General features: G+C 54.0%; 1 long non-coding RNA gene across 1 annotated transcript in view; it reads left to right on the top strand.

Moving 5' to 3' along the window:
* Nucleotides 1-7,321, top strand: part of LOC310884030 — a 29,697-nt gene extending 22,376 nt beyond the window's left edge. Inside the window, exon 2 of the long non-coding RNA XR_014573987.1 lies at nucleotides 6,605-7,321. This is a non-coding gene — a long non-coding RNA (uncharacterized lncRNA). The remainder of the gene's footprint in view (nucleotides 1-6,604) is intronic.
* Nucleotides 7,322-18,617: the final 11,296 nt, after the last annotated feature.

The following is an 18,617-nucleotide window of genomic DNA, read 5'->3' as shown; positions in this document are numbered from 1 at the left end:
GATCGTCCCTTCTATCATCATCCTAATCATTAAGAAGCTATGCAACAGCACTAGCCTTTTAAGCTAGCCAAAGAGGGACTTCCCCCTCCTTAATGATATGCCACAGCTTAACCCCGCACCATGATTTTCAATCATAATTATAACCTGATTAACCCTAGCACTCCTCATCCAACCAAAACTACTAGCCTTCACCACAACCAACCCCCCATCAAATAAGACCTCCCTCACTACCAAACCCACACCATGATCCTGACCATGAACCTAAGCTTCTTTGACCAATTTTCCAGCCCCAATCTATTTGGCATCCCCTTAATCCTACTATCCCTACTCTTCCCAGCCCTACTATTCCCGTCCCCAAACAACCGATGAATCAACAACCGCCTTTCTACTATCCAAACATGACTCCTTCACCTAATCACAAAACAACTAATAGTCCCACTCAACAAAAATGGCCACAAATGAGCCATAATATTTACATCCCTAATAATCATACTTCTTACAATCAACCTTCTAGGCCTCCTTCCATATACATTCACCCCAACCACCCAACTATCTATGAACATAGCCCTAGCCTTCCCACTATGGCTCGCCACACTACTAACAGTCATGTTTAACCATGTACGTGCCCCAGGGCCGGCTTAAAGTAGGCTCTATTGTCCCACTTTACTGCTAAATCCGCCTTCCAGAAGTGGTTTCACGCTTCTTTCCGTGTGCCCTATGAATAGGGAATGTAGCCCATTTCTTCCACTCCATAGGCTATACCTTGACCTGTCTTATTAGCGGGGTGCTATTGTGTCCACTGTTGTGCTCTCATTCGAGGTGGGCTGGCGACGGCGGTATGTAGGCTGTGTTGGCAAGGGGTGGTTGGGTTAATCGGGGATTATCGATTGTAGAACAGGCTCCTCTAGGTGGGTTTGGGGCACCGCCAAGTCCTTAGAGTTTTAAGCGTTTGTGCTCGTAGTTCTCTGGCGGATACTTCGGTAAAGTAAGTATCAAGATTTAGGGCCAGGCATAGTGGGGTATCTAATCCCAGTTTGGGCCCTGGCTTTCGTGGGTTTAAATCAGTCGTTAGTTCCTAAGATCATCTTAATGGTGTGTTTAGGTGCATCTTGGGCTTATGACAGCTCAGTTGCATTTTGATCTTAGTTAGCTAGGATAGGCATTTTACCACTCTTTACGCCGTGTCAATAGGACGGTTGATTTGGGTTTCTTGTATGACCGCGGTGGCTGGCACAAGATTTACCAACCCTTGAAGTTAGGCTGTTGCTATAACTAAGTCAAGTTTGCACTCATTGCTTAATGTTAATTACTGCTGAATACCCGTGGGGGCGTGGCTTAGCGAGGCGTCTTGGGCTACTACTTGGGTGTGCCTGATACCCGCTCCTCAAGGCCTGTATGGGGGTAGGTGGTCGAGGGCGTTTACACTGGGGCGCGGATACTTGCATGTATATATTTAGCAAAAACCAACCGTAAGGTTAGGACTAAGTCTTTTGTCCGCAGGCATGTTTTATGCCATCTTGGCAACTTCAGTGCCATGCTTTGTGTTAAGCTATGTGGACGGGGGTGTGGTTAGCTGATAGTTGAGTGGTGAGTGAGAGTGAAGTATATGAAATTATTGCTTGTGTTTACTATTTTTAGTACTGGAGTTTCTCTAAGTCCTAGGACTAGGAGGAAATGGTGTTTCATAGTGTGTAGGCGTCGGGATAGTCCGAGTATCGTCGGGGTATTCCTGCTAGGCCTAGGAAGTGCTGGGGGAAGAACGTTAGGTTTACTCCTGTAAATATTACCCCGAAGTGGGCTTTTGCTCATGTTTGGTGTAGGGTAAACCCAGTGAGTAGTGGGAATCAGTGAGTAAATCCTGCTAGAATGGCAAAGACGGCGCCTATGGATAGGACGTAGTGGAAGTGGGCAACTACGTAGTACGTGTCGTGCAGGGCGATGTCTAGGGAAGAGTTTGCAAGAACGATTCCTGTTAATCCTCCGATGGTAAATAGGAAGATAAATCCTAGAGCTCATAGTATTGGGGGGGGTCTCATTTGATTGTTCCTCCGTGCAGGGTGGCTAGTCAGCTAAATACTTTGATTCCGGTAGGGATGGCAATGATTATAGTGGCTGATGTAAAGTAGGCTCGGGTATCAACGTCTATTCCTACTGTAAACATGTGGTGAGCTCAGACGATGAATCCTAGGAAGCCGATGGATAGTATGGCTCAGACTATTCCCATGTAGCCGAAGGGCTCCTTTTTGCCTGAGTAGTACGTGACTACGTGTGAGATGATTCCGAACCCCGGTAGGATCAGAATATAGACTTCTGGGTGTCCGAAGAATCAGAATAGGTGTTGGTACAGGATTGGGTCTCCTCCTCCAGCGGGGTCGAAGAATGTGGTGTTTAGGTTTCGATCAGTTAGTAATATTGTAATACCGGCGGCGAGTACGGGGAGTGATAGAAGGAGTAGGATGGCGGTAATTAGTACGGATCAGACAAATAGTGGGGTTTGGTATTGTGAGAGTGCGGGGGGTTTTATGTTGATGGCTGTGGTGATAAAGTTGATGGCCCCAAGGATGGAGGAGATACCGGCTAAGTGGAGTGAGAAGATAGCCAGGTCTACTGAAGCTCCGGCGTGGGCAAGGTCACCTGCTAGGGGAGGGTAGACAGTTCAGCCTGTGCCGGCGCCAGCTTCTACAGTGGATGAGGCTAGTAGGAGGAGGAATGATGGGGGGAGGAGTCAAAAGCTTATGTTGTTTATTCACGGGAATGCTATGTCGGGGGCACCGATTATGAGGGGGACTAATCAGTTGCCGAATCCTCCGATCATGATGGGTATGACTATAAAGAAGATTATTACAAAGGCGTGAGCGGTAACGATTACATTGTAAATTTGGTCGTCGCCTAGGAGAGTTCCTGGTTGTCCTAGTTCTGCGCGGATTAATAGGCTGAGTGCGGTGCCGACTATTCCTGCTCATGCCCCGAAGATGAGGTACAGGGTGCCAATATCCTTATGGTTAGTGGAAAATAGTCATCGGTTGATGAAGGTGACGGGTAAGATGGCTGAGTGTTGAAGCGTTAGGCTGTAGTCCTTTTTACAGAGGTTTAATTCCTCTTCTTATCGGCTCTGTAGTGAAATTCATGTTGAGTTGCAAGCTCATCGATGCGCACTAGGGTGCGTCAGGGTCTTTGTAGGCAGAAGCCAATTGGTTTAGGCATTTAGCTGTTAACTAGAGTTTTGTGGGATCGAAGCCCATCTGTCTAGGGAGGCTTTAGCTTAATTAAAGCGTCTGACTTGCATTCAGAAGATACAGGTTAATATTCTGTAAGTCTTAATGTGCAGAAACTAAGAGGGTTTAACTCTTATTTAAGGCTTTGAAGGCCTTCGGTTTGGGGTGTTATCCTAAGTTTCTAGACAATGGCATGTATTATTGGGGACAGGGGAAGTAAGAGGATTGATAGTGAGGCAAGGACCGCAGTAGGTGTGCTTGGGGCTTTGCTAGTGTATCATTGTTTTATGTGGTTAGAGGAGTTGGGGGGAAGGGTAATTGTTGAGTGGTATGCGAGGCGTAGGTAGAAGAAGAGGCTGAGCAGTGATAGCATGGCAATTGCCATGGCTGCTGGTGTTATTTCCTGTTTAGTTAGTTCTTGGATGATAAGTCACTTTGGTATAAAGCCTGTTAATGGGGGGAGGCCTGCTAGGGATAAAAGTACTAGTATTAGGGTGGCGTTTAGCACTGGGGTTTTTGTTCATGAGGTTGTGATCATGGATAGGTTAAGGGCTTTGATTTTGTTAAGGGCTAGGAATACGGCTGATGTTATGATTGTGTATAGGTAGAAGGTAAGTAAGGCCAATTTGGGGCTGTAAACTAGGATGATGGCGATTCAGCCTAAGTGGGAGATGGACGAGAAGGCTAGGATTTTGCGTGTTTGTGTTTGGTTCAGTCCTATTCAGCCTCCTAGTGCTGTTGAGGCTAGGGCCATGGCGGTGAGTAGAGCTGGGTCGAGGGATTTGGATGTTAGTAGGAGCAGGGTTAGTGGGGGGAATTTTATGAGGGTCGAGAGTAGCAGGGCTGTTATTAGTGGCGATCCTTGTAGTACTTCTGGGAATCAGAAGTGAAATGGCACTAGGCCCAGTTTAATAGTGATTGCTGCTGTCAGTAGTAGACAGGAGGTTGGGTGGTTTATTTGTGTGATGTCTCATTGGCCGGTGACTCAGGCATTGGTTATGCTAGAGAATAGGACCAGGGCGGAAGCAGCTGCTTGGGTTAGGAAGTATTTCGTTGCGGCTTCTACTGCTCGTGGGTGGTGGGATTTGGCAATTAGGGGAATGATGGCTAGTGCGTTGATCTCCAGTCCTGTCCAGGCCAGAACTCAGTGGTTGCTGGAAATTGTGATTGTGGTGCCCAAGATGAGGCTGAAGGTTATGATTGGGGTCGCGTAAGGGTTCATTAGTAGAGGAGGGGGTTAAACCATCATTTTCGGGGTATGGGCCCGATAGCTTGATTAGCTGACTCTACTAGAAAATAATATAAGGGAAGTATGGAGAATTTTGATTTCTCTTGTGTGGGTTCAATTCCTACTTTTCTAAGGTCAACAGGAAATGAGAGGGCTGTTATACCTCTATGTTCACTTTATCATAGTGACCCTTTGTAGTTCAGGCACATTTCCTTATGTAAGGAGGTAGGCCTGCATAGCAGATAGGTATGCTGATGTGTCAGAGGCACAGAGCTAGTGTGAGGGGTAGGAAGTTTTTTCATAGTAGGTGCATTAGTTGGTCATATCGGAATCGTGGGTATGAAGCTCGGACCCATAAGAAACCAGAAGATAGTAGGAGGACTTTTGTGGCTAGGATGACGGGGAATAGTTCTGTGGGTGGCCCTAGGGCGCTTGGGTTTAGGAATATGATGGCTGTAAGTGTATTTATTAGCATAATGTTCGCATATTCAGCTAGGAAGAATAAGGCGAAGGGTCCTGCGGCGTATTCAACGTTAAACCCTGAGACTAGCTCAGATTCACCCTCTGTGAGGTCAAAAGGAGCTCGGTTTGTCTCTGCTAGGGTGGATACGTATCATATTATTGCTAGGGGTCATGAGGAGAAAATGAAGTATAGAGGCTCCTGTGCGACGGCAAAGGAGCTGAGTGTGTAGCTTCCGCTTAGTATGATTATTGATAGCAGGATTATGGCCAGTGTCACTTCGTATGAAATGGTCTGTGCTACTGCCCGTAGGGCTCCGATTAGTGCGTATTTTGAGTTCGAGGCTCAGCCTGATCATAGGACTGAGTAGACGGCTAGGCTTGACATGGCTATTAGGAAGAGAACTCCGAGGTTTAGATCTGCTAGGGGAAATGGGAGTGGTAGTGGTGCTCAAGTGGTGAGGGCTAGGACAAGGGCTAGTATTGGTATCAGAATGAATAGAAGTGGGGAAGAGGTAGAGGGTCGGATGGGCTCTTTGGTAAATAGTTTCAGTCCGTCCGCAAATGGTTGAAGTAGGCCAAAAGGCCCGACAACGTTAGGGCCTTTGCGGGATTGTATGTAGCTTAGGATTTTCCGTTCTACTAGGGTTAGGAAGGCTACGGCAATCAGGATTGGGATGATGTATAGGAGGGATATAACGAGGCAGCTTAGTGTTGTTATTTGAATCATGGGTGAAGCTAGGGAGAGGATTTGAACCTCTGGGGAAAGGGCTTAAGCCTTCTGCACTTGCCGGGCTCTGCCACTCTAGCTGGTCCTTTTCTAGGATTGAAAGTGGTGGGGGAAGGCCCTCTTCACGGTTTAGTTGGTTTCACTGCTTAGAGGGGGGGGGGCGTGCTTGTGGTATTGGCCCCACTTTCCCGGTCCTTTCGTACTGGGGAGAGTGTGTCATAGATAGAAACCGACCTGGATTGCTCCGGTCTGAACTCAGATCACGTAGGACTGTTAATCGTTGAACAAACGAACCCTTAATAGCGGCTGCACCATTAGGATGTCCTGATCCAACATCGAGGTCGTAAACCCCCCTGTCGATATGGGCTCTTGAGGGGGATTGCGCTGTTATCCCTGGGGTAGCTTGGTCCATTAATCAATTATATTGGGTCTGGTCACTGTTAGCACTTTGAGGGGTAGCTCTAGGTAAAGAGGTATGGTCTTGTTTTTGGAGGATTTGTTCTCCTCCAAGGTCGCCCCAACCGAAAAATATCGACCAGGCTCTGCGATGGTAGTGGCCCCAGTGGGGTTGATTGAGGATTCGCGGTGGTCGTTGATTTTTAAGTTCCACAGGGTCTTCTCGTCTTATGTTCACATCCCCGCTTTTGCACGGGGAGATCAATTTCACTGATTATCTGTGAGAGACAGTTAAGACCTCGTTTAGCCATTCATACAAGTCTCGATTTATGGGACAATTGATTGCGCTACCTTTGCACGGTTAGGATACCGCGGCCGTTAAACCTAAGTCACCGGGCAGGCATCACCTTCAATACTTGTTTAATTTGCTGAAGGCTATGTTTTTGGTAAACAGTCGGGCCTTATTAATTTGCCGAGTTCCTTTCACAGATTTTAATCGCTCTTATAGGCGCTCCTGAGTCGGGTTAACAGGGTTAGTTAATACGTGGTCTTGTAGGGGTTTTTGTATCTGTCTAGGTCTGTTAATAATGTTTCTATGTAAGCTTGCGCCGTTAGAGGGGTGTGGCCCTGAGTTACTTATTTTAGCATTAATTCTCCTATATTCATAGGTTGACCTGTTTGTGATAAGGGAATCATCTTATTTTGGTATTTTTAGGTGGTGGAGCTTTGACGCACTCTTTTTTGATGGCTGCTTTAGGGCCCACGGTAGGATCAGTAGTAAGAATTATCCGCTAGTCGAGGTTGTGTCCTTTTTTAATGGAGCTGTCCCTCCATTAAATAGCTCTTAATCATCTCATTAGGGTTCAGGATGTCCGGTAGGGAGGATTAAGGGGGAACTTAGATTCGTTTCACAGGTAACCAGCTATCACCCAGCTCGGTTGGCTTTTCACCTCTACTGACAAGTCATCCCACTCTTTTGCAACAGAGACGGGTTCGCTCTCTTTAACTGCTTGAAAGTAGCTCGCTTGGGTTTCGGGGGGGCAAACTTTAGTTCACTTTGCTTGGTTGTTCTCGCTAAACCATGATGCAAAAGGTACAAGGGTTGATCTTTGCTGTCTGTCGCTTTGATTGTTTCACTGCTATTTCATCTTTCCCTTACGGTACTGGGGTCTCTATCGCGTCTAAGTGTCTTTTCTATCGCCTATACTAAGACTGTAAAATGCTTTAGTTTAATTAGTTTAGTAAATTCTTTAGTTTTGGTGTACTATTTGTGTGGTTGAGCTAGAGGGGGGGCTTCAAGACGATCCGGTCTAGTAGATATCTTTCAGGTGTAAGCTGAACTGGAGGGGAGGTGTAAGCTGGACTGACTGCACTGCATCCCCAGTGGTGCCAGTGCACTCTCTGGACTCACTGCACTGCATCCCCACTGGTGCCAGTGCACTCACTGGACTCACTGGACACATCCCCAGTGGTGCCAGTGCAATCTCTGGACTCACTGCAGTGCATCCCCAGTGGTGCCAGTGCACTCTCTGGACTCACTGCACTGCATCCCCACTGGTGCCAGTGTACTCTCTGGACTCACTGCAGTGCATCCCCAGTGGTGCCAGTGCACTCTCTGGACTCACTGCACTGCATCCCCAGTGGTGTCAGTGCACTCTCTGGACTCACTGAAGTGCATCCCCAGTTGTGCCAGTGCACTCTCTGGACTCAATGCACTGCATCCCCAGTGGTGCCAGTGCAATCTCTGGACTCACTGAAGTGCATCCCCAGTGGTGCCAGTGCACTCTCTGGACTCACTGCAGTGCATCCCCAGTGGTGCCAGTGCACTCTCTGGACTCACTGTACTGCATCACCAGTGGTGCCAGTGCACTCTCTGGACTCACTGCAGTGCATTCCCAGTGGTGCCAGTGCACTCTTTGGACTCACTGCACTGCAGCCCCATTGGTGCCAGTGCACTCTCTGGACTCACTGCACTGCATCACAGGTGGTGCCAGTGCACTCTCTGGATTCACTGCACTGCATCCCCAGTAGTGCCAGTGCACTCTCTGGACTCACTGCACTGCATCCCCAGTGGTGCCAGTGCACTCTCTGCACTCACTTCTCTGCATTCCCAGTGGTGCCAGTGAAGTCTCTGGACTCACTGCACTGCATCCACAGTGGTGCCAGTGCAATCTCTGGACTCACTGCAGTGCATCACCAGTGGTGCCAGTGCACTCTCTGGACTCACTGCAGTGCATCCCCAGTGGTGCCAGTGCACTCTCTGGACTCACTGCACTGCATCCGCAGTGGTGCCAGTGCACTCTCTGGACTCACTGCACTGCATCCCCAGTGGTGCCAGTGCACTCTCTGGACTCACTGCAATGCATCCCCAGTGGTGCCAGTGCACTCTCTGGACTCACTGCACTGCATCCCCAGTGGTGCCAGTGCACTCACTGGATTCACTGCACTGTATCCCCAGTGGTGCCAGTGCACTCTCTGGACTCACTGCACTGCATCCCCAGTGGTGCAAGTGCACTCTCTCGAGTCACTGCACTACATCCCCAGTGGTGCCAGTGCACTCACTGGACTCACTGTACTGCATCATCTGTGGTGCCAGTGCACTCTCTGGACTCACTGCAATGCATCCCCAGTGGTGCCAGTGCACTCTCTGGACTCACTGCAATGCATCCCCAGTGGTGCCAGTGCACTCTCTGGACTCACTGCAATGCATCCCCAGTGGTGCCAGTGCACTCTGTGGACTCACTGCACTGCATCCCCAGTGGTGACAGTGCACTCTCTGGACTCACTGCAGTGCATCCCCAGTGGTGACAGTGCACTCTCTGGACTCACTGCAGTGCATCCCCAGTGGTGCCAGTGCACTCTCTGGACTCACTGCACTGCATCCCCAGTGGTGCCAGTGCACTCTCTGGAGTAACTACATTGCATCCCCACTGGTGCCAAAGCACTCTCTGGACTCCCGGCACCGCATCCCCAGTGGTGCCAGTGCACTCTCTGGACTCACTGCACTGCATCCCCAGTGGTGCCAGTGCACTCTCTGGACTCACAGCACTGCATCCCCAGTGGTGCCAGTGCACTCTCTGGACTCACTGCAGTGCATCCCCAGTGGTGCCAGTGCACTCTCTGGACTCACTAAACTGCATCACCAGTGGTGCCTCTGCACTCTCTGGACTCACTGCACTGCTTCCCCAGTGGTGCCAGTGCACTCACTGGACTCACTGCAGTGCATCCCCACTGGTGCCAGTGCACTCTCTGGGCTCACTGCAGTGCATCCCCAGTGGTGCCAGTGCACTCTCTGGACTCACTGCACTGCATCCCCAGTGGTGCCTGTGCGCTCTCTGGAGTCACAGCACTGCATCCCCAGTGGTGCCAGTGCAATCTCTGGACTCACTGCACTGCATCCCCAGTGGTGCCAGTGCACTCTCTGGACGCACTGAAGTGCATTCTCAGTGGTGCCAGTGCACTCTCTGGACTCACTGCACTGCATCCCCAGTGGTGCCAGTGCACTCTCTGGACTCACTGCACTGCATCCCCAGTGGTTCCAGCGCACTCTCTGGACTCACTGCACTGCATCCCCAGTGGTGCTAGTGCACTCTGTGGACTCACTGCAGTGCATCCCCAGTGGTGCCAGTGCACTCTCTGGACTCACTGTACTGCACCCCCAGTGGTGCCAGTGCACTCACTGGACTGACTGCACTGCATCCCCAGTGGTGCCAGTGCACTCTCTGGACTCACTGCACTGCATCCCCACTGGTGCCAGTGTACTCTCTGGACTCACTGCACTGCATCCCCAGTGGTGCCAGTGCACTCACTGGACTCACTGGACACATCCCCAGTGGTGCCAGTGCACTCTCTGGACTCACTGCAGTGCATCCCCAGTGGTGCCAGTGCACTCTCTGGACTCACTGCACTGCATCACCCTGGTGCCAGTGTACTCTCTGGACTCACTGCAGTGCATCCCCAGTGGTGCCAGTGCACTCTCTGGACTCACTGCACTGCATCCCCAGTGGTGTCAGTGCACTCTCTGGACTCACTGAAGTGCATCCCCAGTTGTGCCAGTGCACTCTCTGGACTCACTGCACTGCATCCCCAGTGGTGCCAGTGCACTCTCTGGACTCACTGCACTGCATCCCCAGTGGTGCCAGTGCACTCTCTGGACTCACTGCACTGCATCCCCAGTGGTGCCAGTGCAATCTCTGGACTCACTGCAGTGCATTCCCAGTGGTGCCAGTGCACTCTTTGGACTCACTGCACTGCATCCCCAGTGGTGCCAGTGCACTCTCTGGACTCACTGCACTGCATCACAGGTGGTGCCAGTGCACTCTCTGGACTCACTGCACTGCATCACCAGTGGTGCCAGTGCACTCTCTGCACTCACTTCTCTGCATTCCCAGAGGTGCCAGTGAAGTCTCTGGACTCACTGCACTGCATCCACAGTGGTGCCAGTGCAATCTCTGGACTCACTGCAGTGCATCACCAGTGGTGCCAGTGCACTCTCTGGACTCACTGCACTGCATCCCCAGTGGTGCCAGTGCACTCTCTGGACTCACTGCAGTGCATCCCCAGTGGTGCCAGTGCACTCTCTGGACTCACTGCACTGCATCCCCAGTGGTGCAAGTGCACTCTCTCGAGTCACGGCACTACATCCCCAGTGGTGCCAGTGCACTCACTGGACTCACTGTACTGCATCATCTGTGGTGCCAGTGCACTCTCTGGACTCACTGCAATGCATCCCCAGTGGTGCCAGTGCACTCTCTGGATTCACTGCAGTGCATCCCCAGTGGTGCCAGTGCACTCTCTGGACTCACTGCACTGCATCCCCAGTGGTACCAGTGCACTCTGTGGACTCACTGCACTGCATCCCCAGTGGTGACAGTGCACTCTCTGGACTCACTGCACTGCATCCCCAGTGGTGACAGTGCACTCTCTGGACTCACTGCAGTGCATCCCCAGTGGTGCCAGTGCACTCTCTGGACTCACTGCACTGCATCCCCAGTGGTGCCAGTGCACTCTCTGGAGTAACTGCAGTGCATCCCCACTGGTGCCAAAGCACTCTCTGGACTCCCGGCACCGCATCCCCAGTGGTGCCAGTGCACTCTCTGGACTCACTGCACTGCATCCCCAGTGGTGCCAGTGCACTCTCTGGAGTCACAGCACTGCATCCCCAGTGGTGCCAGTGCACTCTCTGGACTCACTGAAGTGCATTCTCAGTGGTGCCAGTGCACTCTCTGGACTCACTGCAGTGCATCCCCAGTGGTGCCAGTACACTCACTGGACTCACTGCACTGCATCCCCAGTGGTGCCAGTGCACTCTCTGGACTCACTGCACTGCATCACCAGTGGTGCCTCTGCACTCTCTGGACTCACTGCACTGCTTCCCCAGTGGTGCCAGTGCACTCACTGGACTCACTGCAGTGCATCCCCACTGGTGCCAGTGCACTCTCTGGGCTCACTGCAGTGCATCCCCAGTGGTGCCAGTGCACTCTCTGGACTCACTGCACTGCATCCCCAGTAGTGTCTGTGCGCTCTCTGGAGTCACAGCACTGCATCCCCAGTGGTGCCAGTGCAATCTCTGGACTCACTGCCCTGCATCCCCAGTGGTGCCAGTACACTCTCTGGACTCACTGCACTGCATCCCCAGTGGTGCCAGTGCACTCTCTGGACTCACTGCACTGCATCCCCAGTGGTGCCAGTGCACTCTCTGGACTCACTGAACTGCATCCCCAGTGGTGCCAGTGCACTCTCTGGACTCACTGAAGTGCATCCCCAGTGCTGCCAGTGCACTCTCTGGACTCACTGCACTGCATCCCTAGTGGTGCCACTGCACTCTCTGGACTCACTGCACTGCTTCCCCAGTGGTGCCAGTGCACTCTCTGGACTCACTGCACTGCATCCCCAGTGGTGCCAGTGCACTCACTGGACTCACTGCAGTGCATCCCCACTGGTGCCAGTGCACTCTCTGGACTCACTGCACTGCATCCCCAGTGGTGCCAGTGCACTCTCTGGACTCACTGCACTGCATCCCCAGTGGTTCCAGCGCACTCTCTGGACTCACTGCACTGCATCCCCAGTGGTGCTAGTGCACTCTGTGGACTCACTGCAGTGCATCCCCAGTGGTGCCAGTGCACTCTCTGGACTCACTGTACTGCACCCCCAGTGGTGCCAGTGCACTCACTGGAATCACTGCACTGCATCCCCAGTGGTGCCAGTGCACTCTCTGGACTCACTGCACTGCATCCCCACTGGTGCCAGTGTACTCTCTGGACTCACTGCACTGCATCCCCAGTGGTGCCAGTGCACTCACTGGACTCACTGGACACATCCCCAGTGGTGCCAGTGCACTCTCTGGACTCACTGCAGTGCATCCCCAGTGGTGCCAGTGCACTCTCTGGACTCACTGCACTGCATCCCCACTAGTGCCAGTGTACTCTCTGGACTCACTGCAGTGCATCCCCAGTGGTGCCAGTGCACTCTCTGGACTCACTGTACTGCATCATCGGTGGTGCCAGTGCACTCTCTGGACTCACTAAAGTGCATCCCCAGTTGTGCCAGTGCACTCTCTGGACTCAATGCACTGCATCCCCAGTGGTGCCAGTGCACTCTCTGGACTCACTGCACTGCATCCCCAGTGGTGCCAGTGCAATCTCTGGACTCACTGCACTGCATCCCCAGTTGTGCCAGTGCACTCTCTGGACTCACTGCAGTGCATCCCCAGTGGTGCCAGTGCACTCTCTGGACTCACTGTACTGCATCACCAGTGGTGCCAGTGCACTCTCTGGACTCACTGCAGTGCATTCCCAGTGGTGCCAGTGCACTCTTTGGACTCACTGCACTGCAGCCCCATTGGTGCCAGTGCACTCTCTGGACTCACTGCACTGCATCACAGGTGGTGCCAGTGCACTCTCTGGACTCACTGCACTGCATCCCCAGTGGTGCCAGTGCACTCTCTGGACTCACTGAAGTGCATCCCCAGTGGTGCCAGTGCACTCTCTGGACTCACTTCTCTTCATTCCCAGTGGTGCCAGTGAAGTCTCTGGACTCACTGCACTGCATCCACAGTGGTGCCAGTGCAATCTCTGGACTCACTGCAGTGCATCACCAGTGGTGCCAGTGCACTCTCTGGACTCACTGCACTGCATCCCCAGTGGTGCCAGTGCACTCTCTGGACTCACTGCAGTGCATCCCCAGTGGTGCCAGTGCACTCTCTGCACTCACTGCACTGCATCCCCAGTGGTGCAAGTGCACTCTCTCGAGTCACGGCACTGCATCCCCAGTGGTGCCAGTGCACTCACTGGACTCACTGTACTGCATCATCTGTGGTGCCAGTGCACTCTCTGGACTCACTGCAATGCATCCCCAGTGGTGCCAGTGCACTCTCTGGACTCACTGCACTGCATCCCCAGTGGTGCCAGTGCACTCTCTGGACTCACTGCACTGTATCCCCAGTGGTGCCAGTGCACTCACTGGATTCACTGCAGTGCATCCCCAGTGGTGCCAGTGCACTCTCTGGACTCACTGCACTGCATCCCCAGTGGTGCCAGTGCACTCTGTGGACTCACTGCACTGCATCCCCAGTGGTGACAGTGCACTCTCTGGACTCACTGCAGTGCATCCCCAGTGGTGACAGTGCACTCTCTGGACTCACTGCAGTGCATCCCCAGTGCTGCCAGTGCACTCTCTGGACTCACTGCACTGCATCCCCAGTGGTGCCAGTGCACTCTCTGGAGTAACTGCAGTGCATCCCCACTGGTGCCAAAGCACTCTCTGGACTCCCGGCACCGCATCCCCAGTGGTGCCAGTGCACTCTCTGGACTCACTGCACTGCATCCCCAGTGGTGCCAGTGCACTCTCTGGAGTCACAGCACTGCATCCCCAGTGGTGCCAGTGCACTCTCTGGACTCACTGAAGTGCATTCTCAGTGGTACCAGTGCACTCTCTGGACTCACTGCAGTGCATCCCCAGTGGTGCCAGTACACTCACTGGACTCACTGCACTGCATCCCCAGTGGTGCCAGTGCACTCTCTGGACTCACTGCACTGCATCACCAGTGGTGCCTCTGCACTCTCTGGTCTCACTGCACTGCTTCCCCAGTGGTGCCAGTGCACTCACTGGACTCACTGCAGTGCATCCCCACTGGTGCCAGTGCACTCTCTGGGCTCACTGCAGTGCATCCCCAGTGGTGCCAGTGCACTCTCTGGACTCACTGCACTGCATCCCCAGTGGTGCCAGTGCACTCTCTGGACTCACTGAAGTGCATTCTCAGTGGTGCCAGTGCACTCTCTGGACTCACTGCACTGCATCCCCAGTGGTGCCAGTGCACTCTCTGGACTCACTGAACTGCATCCCCAGTGGTGCCAGTGCACTCTCTGGACTCACTGCACTGCATCCCCAGTGCTGCCAGTGCACTCTCTGGACTCACTGCACTGCATCCCTAGTGGTGCCACTGCACTCTCTGGACTCACTGCACTGCTTCCCCAGTGGTGCCAGTGCACTCTCTGGACTCACTGCACTGCATCCCCAGTGGTGCCAGTGCACTCTGTGGACTCACTGCAGTGCATCCCCACTGGTGCCAGTGCACTCTCTGGACTCACTGCACTGCATCCCCAGTGGTTCCAGCGCACTCTCTGGACTCACTGCACTGCATCCCCAGTGGTGCTAGTGCACTCTGTGGACTCACTGCAGTGCATCCCCAGTGGTGCCAGTGCACTCTCTGGACTCACTGTACTGCACCCCCAGTGGTGCCAGTGCACTCACTGGAATGACTGCACTGCATCCCCAGTGGTGCCAGTGCACTCTCTGGACTCACTGCACTGCATCCCCACTGGTGCCAGTGTACTCTCTGGACTCACTGCACTGCATCCCCAGTGGTGCCAGTGCACTCACTGGACTCACTGGACACATCCCCAGTGGTGCCAGTGCACTCTCTGGACTCACTGCAGTGCATCCCCAGTGGTGCCAGTGCACTCTCTGGACTCACTGCACTGCATCCCCACTGGTGCCAGTGTACTCTCTGGACTCACTGCAGTGCATCCCCAGTGGTGCCAGTGCACTCTCTAGACTCACTGTACTGCATCATCGGTGGTGCCAGTGCACTCTCTGGACTCACTAAAGTGCATCCCCAGTTGTGCCAGTGCACTCTCTGGACTCAATGCACTGCATCCCCAGTGGTGCCAGTGCACTCTCTGGACTCACTGCACTGCATCCCCAGTGCTGCCAGTGCAATCTCTGGACTCACTGAAGTGCATCCCCAGTGGTGCCAGTGCACTCTCTGGACTCACTGCAGTGCATCCCCAGTGGTGCCAGTGCACTCTCTGGACTCACTGTACTGCATCACCAGTGGTGCCAGTGCACTCTCTGGACTCACTGCACTGCATCCCCAGTGGTGCCAGTTCACTCTCTGGACTCACTGCACTGCATCACAGGTGGTGCCAGTGCACTCTCTGGACTCACTGCACTGCATCCCCAGTGGTGCCAGTGCACTCTCTGGACTCACTGAAGTGCATCCCCAGTGGTGCCAGTGCACTCTCTGGACTCACTTCTCTGCATTCCCAGTGGTGCCAGTGAAGTCTCTGGACTCACTGCACTGCATCCACAGTGGTGCCAGTGCAATCTCTGGACTCACTGCAGTGCATCACCAGTGGTGCCAGTGCACTCTCTGGACTCACTGCACTGCATCCCCAGTGGTGCCAGTGCACTCTCTGGACTCACTGCAGTGCATCCCCAGTGGTGCCAGTGCACTCTCTGGACTCACTGCACTGCATCCCCAGTGGTGCAAGTGCACTCTCTCGAGTCACGGCACTACATCCCCAGTGGTGCCAGTGCACTCACTGTACTCACTGTACTGCATCATCTGTGGTGCCAGTGCACTCTCTGGACTCACTGCAATGCATCCCCAGTGGTGCCAGTGCACTCTCTGGACTCACTGCACTGCATCCCCAGTGGTGCCAGTGCACTCTCTGGACTCACTGCACTGTATCCCCAGTGGTGCCAGTGCACTCACTGGATTCACTGCAGTGCATCCCCAGTGGTGCCAGTGCACTCTCTGGACTCACTGCACTGCATCCCCAGTGGTGCCAGTGCACTCTCTGGACTCACTGCAGTGCATTCCCAGTGGTGCCAGTGCACTCTTTGGACTCACTGCACTGCAGCACCATTGGTGCCAGTGCACTCTCTGGACTCACTGTACTGCATCACCAGTGGTGCCAGTGCACTCTCTGGACTCACTGCAGTGCATTCCCAGTGGTGCCAGTGCACTCTTTGGACTCACTGCACTGCAGCCCCATTGGTGCCAGTGCACTCTCTGGACTCACTGCACTGCATCACAGGTGGTGCCAGTGCACTCTCTGGACTCACTGCACTGCATCCCCAGTGGTGCCAGTGCACTCTCTGGACTCACTCCACTGCATCCCCAGTGGTGCCAGTGCACTCTCTGCACTCACTTCTCTGCATTCCCAGTGGTGCCAGTGAAGTCTCTGGACTCACTGCACTGCATCCACAGTGGTGCCAGTGCAATCTCTGGACTCACTGCAGTGCATCACCAGTGGTGCCAGTGCACTCTCTGGACTCACTGCACTGCATCCCCAGTGGTGCCAGTGCACTCTCTGGACTCACTGCAGTGCATCCCCAGTGGTGCCAGTGCACTCTCTGGACTCACTGCACTGCATCCCCAGTGGTGCAAGTGCACTCTCTCGAGTCACGGCACTACATCCCCAGTGGTGCCAGTGCACTCACTGGACTCACTGTACTGCATCATCTGTGGTGCCAGTGCACTCTCTGGACTCACTGCAATGCATCCCCAGTGGTGCCAGTGCACTCTCTGGACTCACTGCACTGCATCCCCAGTGGTGCCAGTGCACTCTGTGGACTCACTGCACTGCATCCAGAGTGGTGCCAGTGCACTCTCTGGACTCACTGCACTGCATCCCCAGTGGTGATAGTGCACTCTCTGGACTCACTGCAGTGCATCCCCAGTGGTGACAGTGCACTCTCTGGACTGACTGCACTGCATCCCCAGTGGTGCCAGTGCAGTCTCTGGAGTAACTGCAGTGCATCCCCACTGGTGCCAAAGCACTCTCTGGACTCCCGGCACCGCATCCCCAGTGGTGCCAGTGCACTCTCTGGACTCACTGCACTGCATCCCCAGTGGTGCCAGTGCACCTTCTGGAGTCACAGCACTGCATCCCCAGTGGTGCCAGTGCACTCTCTGGACTCACTGAAGTGCATCCCCAGTGGTGCCAGTGCACTCTCTGCACTCACTGAAGTGCATTCTCAGTGGTGCCAGTGCACTCTCTGGACTCACTGCAGTGCATCCCCAGTGGTGCCAGTACACTCACTGGACTCACTGCACTGCATCCCCAGTGGTGCCAGTGCACTCTCTGGACTCACTGCACTGCATCACCAGTGGTGCCTCTGCACTCTCTGGACTGACTGCACTGCTTCCCCAGTGGTGCCAGTGCACTCACTGGACTCACTGCAGTGCATCCCCAAGGTGCCAGTGCACTCTCTGGGCTCACTGCAGTGCATCCCCAGTGGTGCCAGTGCACTCTCTGGACTCACTGCAGTGCATCCCCAGTGGTGCCTGTGCGCTCTCTGGAGTCACAGCACGGCATCCCCAGTGGTGCCAGTGCAATCTGTGGACTCACTGCACTGCATCCCCAGTGGTGCCAGTGCACTCTCTGGACTCACTGCAGTGCATCCCCAGTGGTGCCAGTGCACTCTCTGGACTCACTGCAGTGCATCCCCAGTGGTGCCAGTGCACTCTCTGGACTCACTGCACTGCATCCCCAGTGGTGCCAGTGCACTCTCTGGACTCACTGCACTGCATCCCCAGTGCTGCCAGTGCACTCTCTGGACTCACTGCACTGCATCCCTAGTGGTGCCACTGCACTCTCTGGACTCACTGCACTGCTTCCCCAGTGCTGCCAGTGCACTCTCTGGACTCACTGCACTGCATCCCCAGTGGTGCCAGTGCACTCTCTGGACTCACTGCAGTGCATCCCCACTGGTGCCAGTGCACTCTCTGGACTCACTGCACTGCATCCCCAGTGGTGCCAGTGCACTCTCTGGACTCACTGCACTGCATCCCCAGTGGTGCCAGTGCACTCTGTGGACTCACTGCGCTGCATCCAGAGTGGTGCCAGTGCACTCTCTGGACTCACTGCACTGCATCCCCAGTGGTGACAGTGCACTCACTGGACTCACTGCAGTGCATCCCCAGTGGTGACAGTGCACTCTCTGGACTCACTGCACTGCATCCCCAGTGGTGCCAGTGCAGTCTCTGGAGTAACTGCAGTGCATCCCCACTGGTGCCAAAGCACTCTCTGGACTCCCGGCACCGCATCCCCAGTGGTGCCAGTGCACTCTCTGGACTCACTGCACTGCATCCCCAGTGGTGCCAGTGCACCTTCTGGAGTCACAGCACTGCATCCCCAGTGGTGCGAGTGCACTCTCTGGACTCACTGAAGTGCATCCCCAGTGGTGCCAGTGCACTCTCTGAACTCACTGAAGTGCATTCTCAGTGGTGCCAGTGCACTCTATGGACTCACTGCAGTGCATCCCCAGTGGTGCCAGTACACTCACTGGACTCACTGCA

Source organism: Anser anser, assembly GCF_964211835.1.
Source record: "Anser anser genome assembly, chromosome: 19".
NCBI lineage: Eukaryota > Metazoa > Chordata > Aves > Anseriformes > Anatidae > Anser > Anser anser.
Note: the sequence above shows the minus strand (reverse complement) of the source record. Positions and strands in the feature narration are given on the sequence as shown.